The sequence below is a fragment of the Prosopis cineraria genome, unplaced genomic scaffold, assembly GCF_029017545.1.
Source record: "Prosopis cineraria cultivar Desert tree isolate PC_DT_omini unplaced genomic scaffold, ASM2901754v1 PC1, whole genome shotgun sequence".
Lineage (NCBI taxonomy): Eukaryota > Viridiplantae > Streptophyta > Magnoliopsida > Fabales > Fabaceae > Prosopis > Prosopis cineraria.
The window spans coordinates 24,736,660-24,749,804 of record NW_026555332.1 but is presented as its reverse complement, the minus strand read 5'-3'; the positions used below and the strand labels follow the sequence as shown (position 1 = coordinate 24,749,804).

Below are 13,145 nucleotides of genomic sequence, written 5' to 3'. Positions count from 1 at the left end.
ATTGTAACTTTAAGATAAGGTTAAGGTATTATTTAATGCTAATGAGCTAAAGTAAAGAATTAAGCCAAACCATATTATTTTACGTGTGTGTTTGTATTAAAAAATTTAAAGCTAAAGTTAAGATTCAACCAAGGTTAGCAAACTAAGGTTAGAAGAAAGGTCAGTAAATGTAATATGATTTATGTTTGGATATATTTTTTTAGAAGTCTATTAGATTAATTAAAATTTGTTTGGATAATTTTATTCAAAAGCCAGTTGAGATGTTTAATGGTCAAAATAAGCATGAAATTTTTAATATATATTTTTTGACTAATTAATAACTAAAACAAATTAAATTTAAAATTATATCTAATAAGTAAAAAATCTTAAATATTCAAGATAGAAGAGAAGAGAGAGAAAGCATAAGTCATCGGATTAATGTAGAAGTTAATAACACTACTTGTTTATAATAATTAAACATGTAATACTTAAATTTATTTATTCATAGAATGATATTTCATCTAATCTAATCTTTTAATTTAAATTCTACATTTAACACTAGTAACTTTAAAGATTGATGCTAGTTTAAAAATAAAAATAATTATATACTAATATATAATCATCAGTATTTATACTATTTATTCTTAGATATTTTTTATATTATAATTATAAATATGAATATTAAAATAAATAATATAACAACCTCAAGAAGTAAAAAAAATTAAAATAAATTAATACAAATGATATTGTATCAATTATATTTATAGTTTACTTTAAACAAAATAAATAATATAATTTGTAATTTTATAAATTAAAAGAATTAAATTGAAGTATTTAAGGGTAGTAATGATATTTTATAATATTTAATATTTAATATATGTGTGTGTTTGTATAGTTTAATAATATGTGTATATATATATTTAATTATGCAATAATAGACTACAGGTTCATTTCAACTCAGTGGCAAAATGGTTGGACACAAAAAAAGAAGGTCATGGGTTCAAACCTTGGAGGAGACAACGTTCAAAATGGAAATATAAATTGGTGACATGATGACACGTGACGTGTGGTGCGAGCAACATGTGGAGGATGACATGGTGCCACGTAGCGTGTGGTGGGGCGACACATGGAGAGTGACATGGTGCCACGTGGCGTGAGGTGGAGGCGACATGTGGAGGATGACATGGCGCCACATGGATGGTGATGTGGTGCTATGTGTGTAAGTAGAGCCGGTAATTCGAGCGGGTCGGGCTTATTCGAGTCAAGCTCAATTCAGGTCGGGCTTATTCGGATCGGGCTTAAAGAATCTTACTCTTTTTAAAAAACCATATAGCTAAGCCCGGCCCTAATCTCTTCAGGCTTATTCGGGCTAGCCCGAATACCTGACTTTTTTAAAAAATATTTTTTCTTTATTTTTTAAATCAATTTAAATTTTTAAATAATTTTATTAAGTATAAAATATTATTTTAACTTGAAAGGAATAAAAAAATAATAACTTATTAACTTTATAGTTAAGTACTTAAGTAGCTCTATTACTATTTTCTTGTATTATATGCAATTTATTCATGAATGTTTCCTTTACTTATAAATTAATGTTTTATTTGTTTCAATATTGCTCTTATCATGGTTATATAAAAATATTTATATATTTTAATTGAATTATATTATTTTAATTATGATCAAGTTAATCTTAATTCAACTACGATTAAACCACTAATTTAAAATCATTGCCCTAATTAGCTCAAAGTTTTTAATAACTATATTTTTAAGAACATGAGAAAAATAGCCATCACCGTATTATATAAAATAAAATCATTTAATTATGGGTAAAATACTATTTTTTTCTAAATTTTTTTCTTTAACCTTTTATATGTTTAAGCCTTAAATACAAAGGATATTTACTTTAGTTTATTCTTAATTTTTAACGAAGTCTGGCATAGATGATAATTAAATAAGTATTTAAAAATATTATTTTATTTATTATGTTTGTTTAGTAGTAGAGCCGGAAATTTGTACATGCCCAAATTTTATTTTTAAAATTATTTTTAATTTAAAATTAATTATTTTTTTTATAAAAAATATAAAATATAATTTTTTGGACAAGAAAATGGTGTATATGACTCAACTTTTTTTTTTTGAAAAATTGAGTGTTAATATATAAAAATCAATATTAAAATATATCTTAATTATTATTTTGAGATATTTTATTTGATTAAAAATAATAAAAAAAGAAAAATATAAATATTTTTATTTTTTTAAAATAAATATAGTAATATACTCAGATATATGATATTTTAGAATAAAATAATATAAAACTTTAAAAATAATTAATATTTATTATATTATATATATTTTTAAAAATTTATTTTTTTCTATTCGGATATTTGGGCCAAGCCCGAACCCGATCAAGCTTGGCCCAAATGATAAAAAATTATTATTTTTTTTGGGGCTCGGGACTAAATTTTTCGGGCAGGTTTAGGCTAGCTCGTCAGGCTTGGCCCAAATTACTGACTCCATGTATAAGTGAACCAACATTACTTTTCAGCGGCGACAAAAAAGTTGCCACTAATTGGTAGCTATTTGTCGCCACTGATACTTAACATTCAATGGCGACAAAATAGTCGCTGCTAATGTGTGGTTTTTGTGGCGACAAAATGTCGCCGCCAATTTTTAACTTTTAGTAGCGACTATCATTTGACTGCGACAAATTTTCTTTTCTGCAGCGACATTTGTCGTCGCCAATTCTCAACTTTCAACGGCGACTTTTATTATCGCTGCAAATTGAATCAGCGACAAGAGCTCTCACGGCGTAATTGTGGCAACTTTTTGTCACCATTGAAAACTTTTAGCAGCTACTTTTTGACTTTCAATGGCGACATTCGTCATGTGTGCGTGTGTGTTTGTGTGTGTGCGGAGGATCTATCCATCTATGGTGTTCACAACAGACAATAACTCATAGAAGGAGTGCGAGTTCAAAATCCAGCCATGGCAGCAGATTAAAGTGCATGAAGCTTCAGGACTAACAGGTGAAATCAAACCAGTCTCCGGAGGAAGGAATATTAATTTTGAGGACTACGAATGTAGATCTGCCTCAAAGGTGGGACCCTTGGTGAGGAAATTTCTTCGAAACTCTGCATATGAAATGGGTTTGTATGGCGAAGGAGAGCTTGAAGTGATTAAAGATTTCTCAGGTTGTATCACGCTTTCATCTTTTGGGTTCATGAAATATGCCACTGTGGTCCTTGCTTTGCTTGCGTTTGCCACCACTCGGTGTTCAGCACCAATGAGCTTTCCATTACTGATGATCTGAATCAATTAATTAATCACAACACAATAAATTGCTCAAATAATATTCTATAATAAATCTATACAGCTAATAGCTAATTTTTTGTATTAATTGATAAATTTGTATCTAAACTATAAGTCCAGAAACATTTTGAATTCTAAACTCGTTTTTGTTATAATTTTTTTTTAACTTTTAAAAATTATACAATATTTTTCATACAACTGATAAATGTTAATTTTGACTGTTAGTCGATAAATAATTATAGAAAATGACCAAAATATTATAGAAAATAATATTTTTTATAATTTTATATCTTTTTTTATAATTTTTTTGCCAACTAAAAGTTAAAGTTGACTTTTATTAACAGTAAAAATAATATTGTACCGTTTTTAAAATTTAAAAATATTATACTAAAAATAAATTTAAAATACTAGACATCTTTATAGTTTAGAAATGAAATTTCATCTAAATTTGTGTTTTGTTCTGTTTTTGTTTTTGTTTTTGTTGTTGTTATTGTTGTTGTTGTTTTTTTTTTTTTTTTTTGCATTCTTAGTAAGCCATGATTCTATGTCTTCCATATATTAATTAGAAGATACTGTATATTACATAAAATACGATAAATGAGCTTCATTGGTCATAAATTCAGGTCAAATATATGAAAAGTTTAGCCCGTTAAAGTTTTTGATGTATTATTTGTAGGTTCTAGAGTCACGTCAAGCTGACAGACGTACACCAATAATTGTTTACATGAAACATATATTTTATTTAAGCTAGGCTTTTTCTCTAAAGGACTGAATGTCAGTTATGGTAAGCGTGCAAGAATGCGCTGCTATACCACAATATAGAAAAATAAAAATTATGAAAGGATAAGTGACGTTGTTTGAGCTTATAATTATCGTCGGATTGGATGACGAATGAACAGGCTAATTATTGAAGCTGGGCAGTATAAAAAAAAAAGACAATAATAATATTTAAAGTAAATAAAACTAAAACCGGTAATTTGAGCAGGTCAGGCTTATTTAAGTCGGACTCAATTCAAGCCAAATTTATTTGGATCGAATTTACAGAATCTTACTCTTTTTAAAAAACTCATATAGCAAAGCCCGACCCTAATGTCTTCGGGCTTATTCGGGTTGGCCCGAATACCTGAAACTTTTTTAAAAAATTTTTTTTTTATTTTTTAAATCAATTTAATTTTTTAAATAATCTTATTAAGCATAAAATATTATTTTAACTTGAAAGGAATAAAAAAATAATAACTTATTAACTTTATAGTTAAGTACTTAAGTAGCTCTGTTACTATTTTCTTATATTATGTGCAATTTATTTATGAATGTTTCCTTTACTTATAAATTAATGTTTTATTTGTTTCAATATTGCCCTTATCATGATTATATAAAAATATTTATATATTTTAATTGAATTATATTATTTTAATTATGATCAAGTTAATCTCAATTCAACTATGATTAAACTACTAATTTAAAATCATTGCCCTAATTAGCTCAAAGTTTTTAATAACTATATTTTTAAGAATATGAGAAAAATAGCCATCACTGTATTATATAAAATAAAATCATTTAATTATGGGTAAAACACTATTTTTTTAAATTTTTTTCTTTAACCTTTTATATGTTTAAGCCCTAAATACAAAGAGTATCTACTTTAGTTTATTCTTAATTTTTAACAAAGTCTGGCATGGATGATAATTAAATAAGTATTTAAAAATATTATTTTATTTATTATGTTTGTTTAGTAGTATAGCCGGAAATTCGAACATGCCTAAATTTTATTTTTAAAATTATTTTTAATTTAAAATTAATTATTTTTTTTTATAAAAAATATAAAATATAATTTTTTGGACAAGAAAATGGTGTATATGACTCAACTTTTTTTTTTTGAAAAAATTGAGTCTTAAAATATAAAAATCAATATTAAAATATATGTTAATTATTATTTTGAGATATTTTATTTGATTAAAAATAATAAAAATAGAAAAATATAAATATTTTTATCTTTTTAGAATAAATATAGTAATATACTCATATATATGATATTTTAGAATAAAATGATATAAAACTTTAAAAATAATTAATATATATTATATTATATATATTTTTAAAAATTTATTTTTTTCTATTCGGGTATTTGGGCCAAGCTCGAAATTATTATTTTTTTTGGGGCTCGGGCCTAAATTTTTTGAGTAGGTTTAGGCTAGCCCGTCAAGCTTGGCCTAAATTACCGACTCTAAATAAAACTAAGTAAACAAAAGAGGGAAAACCAATGGAAATAGTAAATATCTACTATTAAGAATTGGCAAAAAAAATTATTTATTGAATTCAAAAGTTATTATTTAAAATTTACAATTTTACCATTATAAAATTAATAAACTATGAATTATTGTCTTTGTCAATTTGATGATGATTCAACTTTAAAATTATTATGTAAAATTTAAAACTATATTATTATCAATATAAAAAATATACTCCTTCTGTTCAAAAAATATAAGGCATTTTTAATTGAATCTCATCTCTCAATAAATTAATTACCTACTTTCAACTAATTCTATCTTTCCATATTTATCCCTATTAAATATCCTACAATAAATATAAAGTCATTATTAATAGGGCACTTTTAAAAAAAGACAATGATTACATCTTGAAAAATTAAAAATAACTTACATTTTTGAACATCCAACTCCTCAAAAAATATGTTACATTTTTTAATGGAGTGAGTATTAAAAAATTAAAATTAGCCATAAACGTCACAATTGTAAACAGTGCATCTTGGGCAATTTGTACGTTTATATGGTTCCCCGAAATATTTGTAAGGAAATCTTTTAACAACCAAAAATTTAGAAGTTAATTATTTTTTAGAATATCTAAATGATAAATACTCATAGTTTTCCATGTAAATTTGTGCTGTTTAAGTAGTAAATAGTACTCCTTTTGTCTTAATTTATAAGATACTTTTAGGTAAAATTATTTAATGTTAATAAAGTTCATTAAATACTTTTTATAATATTATTTTTTTAAAAAATATAAGTTTTTAAAAATATCTTTCATTGAATACTTCATTTATGGAAGAATATTAAAGAGAGAGAATATAAGGAAAAGGTCATAATATTAAAAATATATTATTAATAAAACCTTATTTCTGTTCAAGAATCTATATTTGGATGCGAGAAATTTCTTCCAAAAGTATTTTATAAATTAAGAAAAGGAGGTAGTAATAAATATTATTGGATTTGTAAATTTACATTATCATAATAACAAATAGAGTAGTTCGATTGATAAATTTGTGTAATACAAATAGTAAATTATATATTCTCTTTAAAATAAATAATAATAAAAGAATAAATTGGTCCATAAATTATAAATCTAAGAATGTCTGAATCTCTAAACTCAACTTTTGTATAATATTTTCTTTTAGCTTTTGAAAATAATGTAATATGGTATTTATCATTAATAAAAGTTAACTTCAATCATTAGTTCATTAGAAAATAAAAAAATTATAAAAAGAGATTAAAAAATTACAATAAAGAATCTAAAAACTATAAATAAGGACATAGAAAATTTGTTGGTCATTTTTTGTAAAATTTTAGATTATTTTGAACCATTTTCTAGTCAATTAATGATTAAATTTACTTTTGTATTAACAACAAAGTTAAATTGTCCCATTTTTAAAAGTAAAAAAATATTATATGAAATAAATAAATTTAGAGTTATATGTTAATTTATGAAAAATTAATTTTTTAATCCTTCAACTTTTAACTCACTTGTAATTTAATCCGTCAACTATGACTCGTTGTGACTCAGTCCCTCAACTATAACTCGCTACGACTCAATCCCTCAATTTTTGATTCACCTATAATTCGGTCCTTATTTTTTAATTTTTTTTAAAAAATTTTTATCAAATAAGAGGGATAAAAAATACTCATATATTATTCTAAAATATCCTTATTTTTCTCATTTATGTGAGATATAAGCTAACATGAAAAAAAAATTAATAAAAGTTCAGGGACTAATTTGTAAATGATTTAAAACTTGAAGGACTAAATCATATACAAATCATAGTTAAGGGACTGAGTTATAAGTGAATTAAAAATTGAAGCATTAAAAGATTAATTTTTTTTTAATTTATTCTTTTACCCCATAACTGAATTCAAATTTAGTCATTCAACATAATTTTGGCATTTTAGAAGCATGATCGAAGATAGGTAAGTACCTCCACGAGATGGCCAACATTGACCACAAATGCATTGGGGATTGGGTCAACACCAATCCAATCTCCATCTTTGAACACTTAAAGTGCATTTATTCCTTTTGGTTGGAGCAAAATGGTGACAAGTGTTGGGTCTTTGTGCTTCGGTGATCCCAAGGTTAAATTTGGTTCCGGACATGGTGGATGGTGGTGAGCCAGAATTACAGGATTTCCACTCAGTTCATCTCCACAGAAATAATCTGCGTCAAGTCCTAACCCTTCAACAAGCATCCTCAAAATCTTCAGCCCCAATGTTCTCATGTTCTTGTGTGTATTTCCCAACAATTTCCGTAACACGATATTAGAGAGAGAAGAACTCATTAGATTAATGTTTGTACTCGCCGTGTTATAAAACATCTCCAACTATTTCACCAATAGTTAATTTATTAATTTTTTTAAAAAATAAACTTTTAATTTTACTATTATTTAAATAATTTTTTTTAAAAGTAGCATTATATTACGTTATATCTCTCATAGTTGATGATTTTAAACAAGAGTAATATTGAAAAAAAATAATTAATATCCCTTAAGAGTCTTATCTTATGCTCCTTCCATTGTTTATTATGAGAGAAACTACCTTATATTTCATTGTTTGTTACCATAGTCAAAACTATAAATTTCAAAAAGAATTAAATAGATTTTTTTTTAAAGTTATCTATCATAAATGGATAATATCATGAAATTAAAGGAAAAAAAGTAAACATTCATTGTGAGCAAATTTTAGTCCAAATAATATTTGAATTTCAAACATACTCTGTTTGAAATTCCTGCCTTATGTTTCTTTGTTTTTTATTATAATTAAGCAAAATTAAAAATTTCAAGAAGCACTAGTTATATTTTTTCTTTTTCAAACTGTCCCTCATAAAAGGATAGTATCATTAAATTAGAGGGAAAAATAAACATTAATCACAAGGTCATTTTTGTCCAAACATTTCAATTTCAGATATAATTATTATAATTAACTAGTTTTTTAAACTAGGTGAGTTGATTGAAATTCTTTTATATTTAAAAAACAGGAAAATTATTAAGAATTAAATTAAAGACTATTTCCAGAATGTGTTTTGTAATAAAGACTGTAGAGTAAAATTCTAATTTGCATATACTGAACTGAAAATGCTTGATAAATCTTGAAATGTCCTGACTATTAAGGCATTCTAAATTTGGACGATCATTTCTAAAACACATTTTAGAAACTGAACACCGTATCCTGAAAAAATCAATGTTGTACTACTTAAATCAGAGGAAAACAAAATTATAGCTTGTATGTGGATGTCAATTTCTTCCTCCATTAAATGGATATGACTGGTTCACGTGTTTCACAATATTATATTGCCAAGATCGTTGTCAAAACCCTTTGGATGTTGACCTCAAAGATGATATCAAATTGAATACCGAATCTTTTAAATTTTAAAAAATGTATATATGAGAAGGAATCCACTCATCGATCCAAGTGACAAATACTTACTCAAAATTTATAAAACGTTATGTTAAAATATATGATAATGTATGACGATGAAGCCTAGAGTCCAATGTATGAGAATGAAGCCAGGTAGCAGATTAATATTGTCTCAGAATTAAAAACCTAGCTCAAGTTGGTTAAAAAATTAGGTTACGCAGCGGGGAGAAAATACTTAGCCTTACTTAATAAGGTGCTTGTTTTCAGTGACATCTGCAAGGGCTCCTCTCCCCACCATAAAATATATATATATATATATATATATAATTGGTCTCTTGGATTTTTTTTTATTTTTCTTATAAACAATATAAAAAATTGCATTAAGCCCATAATTTAAGTAGTTTTTAATTTTTTTTCTCCCATGTATTTGTTTTTGGATTTGTTCCTACTTGTTTCTGATCAAAGTAATACATATGAATTTTGTATATGTTATTTATTGCCTAACAAACTATTGTTTTTTTTTATTCTTGTTCACATGAATCCTCCTATTAATATTATTAATATCTTAAAATTATTTATATTATTAATTTGATTGGATTTGATAAGTACCTAATTCCTCTTATACACGTAAGTCTCTTCAACTTTTTAGTATCCAGCAATAACATTTTTTACCTTTAAAAATTTGACAATAAATTTTCTTGAACCTTAAATCTTGCAGAGTAAAGTCCCATGTCGTTTATTAGTCTATTATTTCAGTATAGTAAATTAAAACATGACAAACAAAAGGGCTTGCTTTTAGTTGGCTTAAAAATTTAGGGGTTATCTACAAATGACTCAAAATTTATAAGGTTTTCCCCACAGGAAATGAAGTTTGAGAGGGTAACATATACCATGCTTCATTATTGAAATGATGGACTAATTAATAGTAAAGAGAAAAAATGTTAAAGGGAGCTTATTGTAATATTTTTTTGATCCAAGAGACAAAATTTGTGTCATACTCCCTCGGTCCAAAAAAATATATATATGACATTATTAATGGGGGTTGGGGTTAGTAGAAGGGACTAATCCCTCACAATATGGTGAAATTAGGGTTTGAATCCTGATTGGGAGAAGTGCTCACATTTAGTACCTGACCATGTCTTAAATTGGATTACACCAATGCTCAATAAAAAAAAACATTTTTAACCAAATTACATTTCTAATAAATTAGTTAATTATTTTTAAATTGATACCATCTTTTCATATTTGTCCTTATTTAATAGAGTTGAGTAGTCAATTTATTGAAGATATTTTTTAAAAAAATTTATTAATTACATATTAAAAAATTAAAAATGCTTTCTATGTTAATGATCTAAACTCAGAAAAATGTCTTTTTTTAAAAAAATGTACTAGAAAGGATTTTTTAGACTTTACCTGTATCTGGTTGGCTTTTGAGGCCAAAACTCCATATATTCTCCAGAGGAAGGACAATGATGTCTTAGTGTATCTCTCCAATACTGAAGAGCATCTTTTCTGTAAACCTCAGAGCTTGTGTAAAGCTTGCAGATTCCATTTGGGCCTTTTGAACTTTCAGCCATCTTTTCTTTTGGAGGCATGCCATGGAATTCTTTGAAAATTTTCAGTGTATGCTCCATTAATTCCTCAGAAACTCCATGGTTGATCACCTACTCCATAGTATATATTCTTTATGAATATCACATATTCTTAGACATCATGCCCACAAACAAGGAGATGATAAATGGGCAAGAGGAAAGAAATGACATCATATATTAACTCAAAACTTTAAGATTTAAGTTTATAAATTTTTCTTGTTTATTTTATATTAGTTATTAAGTTCAACTTTATTCAACATGTGACTACTTCCCACATCAAATTAAATCCACTTATATTTGGATAACCTAACAAAGAAAAAACAAAGAAAAAAAGAAGCTAGCTGATAACAAGAATGAAGATATAGAAAAAGGAAAAGTAGAATATCAGATTGAACCTGGAAAAAACCATATTCCTGGGATGCTTTCAAAACCAGAGATAAGGTATCTTGATGAGGAGGAGGAGGATCAGGTCCTCCAAAATCAATGACAGGGATTGTCTTGCTTGAAGCCAGAAGCTTGTTGCCTGGCCTGCTTTCCGGTGGTTGAACGTAAGATGATGGCACTGATGAATGAAGATTAACCCAGCTGGTCACTAGCATCTCGTCCATTTTCATCTCCATGCTTTAGCGGTTAGCTTTCCACACACAATATATATAATAGAATAGAATGTGCTTTCATTCTCCAAAGCACATATAGATTGATTAAAATATAGAGCGCGGAAACATAATGCTTTAGTTAGCTTTAGGTAGACTATTCCAGCATATAATTAGTAGACACGTAGAGCTGGCTGTTCAAGCATAATAATTAAGTAGACCATATGTTTAGTTATATAGCTTTTGCATATATTAAGTATTTATTATATGGGATCCACGTCTCATACGTTTATTTATTTGTATATGTCTTGGTTAATTTAACTGTACTTTCTACAGAGATAACCTGTCTTTGTTCAAAATATAAGCAGCTTTTAAAATCCCAAACCAATAAAATTTTTATTCCCATGAATATATACACACACATATTCCTTTTGGTCCAAAATATAAGCAGCATTTAACAATGATTTGCATACCAATGAAATCCTTATTCTCATGAAAATGTATACTTTGTCCATTTCAAAATCTAATAAGGTATTTTTAACTGAATCTCATCCTATATAAAATAGTTACTTATCTTTAAACTAATACCATCTTTTTATATTTACCCTTATTCAATAGGTTGTTTTATTCTAAATAAATATAAAGTAATTTATTTATTAGAGGCACAAAAAAAGGCAATGCATAAAAAAAAGACAATAATTACATCTTAAAATACAAAAAATATCTTCTATTTTTTAATATTCAACCATCGAAAAATCCCTTACATTTTTTAACAAAGGAAGTATTGTTTTTATTTTTTATCCTTAGTTCCAATTACCAATGATGAGTGAAAAGGTCATAAATTTACACAAGAATTTAGGTTAAATAAATATAATAAGTAAAATGAGAAAAAAATTTCTACAACTATTAAGTTACTTATATTTTGAACCAGTAAAAAGAATATTATTTTCTCTTTTTACCCTTTGTTTTAATTTATGATGAGTGAGAAATATGTTATAAATTCACAAATACAAAAATCTAGATTAATAAATACAATGGGTAAAATAATTTTTTTATAAATATTAAGTTGCTTATATTTTGGACTAAGATTAACAAGGAGAAAATGCTTATATTAATTTCAGACCGGATGGAGTAATTTTTAAAAAAATTACATTTACAAATGTGTTTCAGGGATTTTTTAAACTATGATTAAGTCCCAAGGTTCCTGAATGTATCATATATGACAAGTGGAAAAGTTAACCTCTTAAATTGAAATTACAAAGTCATATAACTAGGAGGTTGACTTGTAAAAAAAAAAAAAAAAAAGGTCCCTTTGCATTTTTCATAAATTATACTTAGAGGCCTTGGAACATCACCGTAGTTTACAGCAAAATTTGCACTGGGATCTGTTATTAATTTTCCTATAACTTTTATAAAAAGATATACATGACAATACAACGTGACGGGAAATGGTGAGTTTTTCAACACTTATCTGTATCCCGTCACCTTTGTTAACTGTATCTTCCACAAATTGGATGGGACATGCGTGTTAGATTTTATAAAGGCGCCTATTGTCATCCGTGGTCTTAAATGAGACATTAATATACGACCTTTTTTATTTAACTATAAGACATTTTTATAAAGATTTGGAGTGTCAAGATATATAATATTTTAATAAAAATAATATTTTTTTAGTACTCTTTCACAAATAAATTATTAAATAATAAAGAACACTTTTAAAATTTATATTTATAGTAAGTTATAAAATATATTTAATGAATTTTATTTATATATTTAATTTATTATAAAAATGTCATTCAAATTGGAACGGAAAGAGTATTTTAAATATATAGATCCATTTATTAAATATATACAGTTAAATTTTAGAATGCGTAAATATGTCTAATTATCTTAGTATCTTGTATTTAATTACCAATGAATCAAAATATAATATATCACAATGTTAATGTGATTAAATGTGATTTAAGTATAATTTTTTTTGGGAAGTACAATTGATTTGAGGTTTTCTAAATTCTAGTATAACTACTTATTTTAAC

The 13,145-nt window shown here is 25.9% G+C and overlaps 1 pseudogene; it reads right to left on the bottom strand.

Annotated features, from left to right (window-relative positions):
* Nucleotides 1-2,598: 2,598 nt before the first annotated feature.
* On the bottom strand, nucleotides 2,599-11,136 carry LOC129296248 (hyoscyamine 6-dioxygenase-like; annotated as a pseudogene).
* Between the last annotated feature and the right edge of the window lie 2,009 nt (nucleotides 11,137-13,145).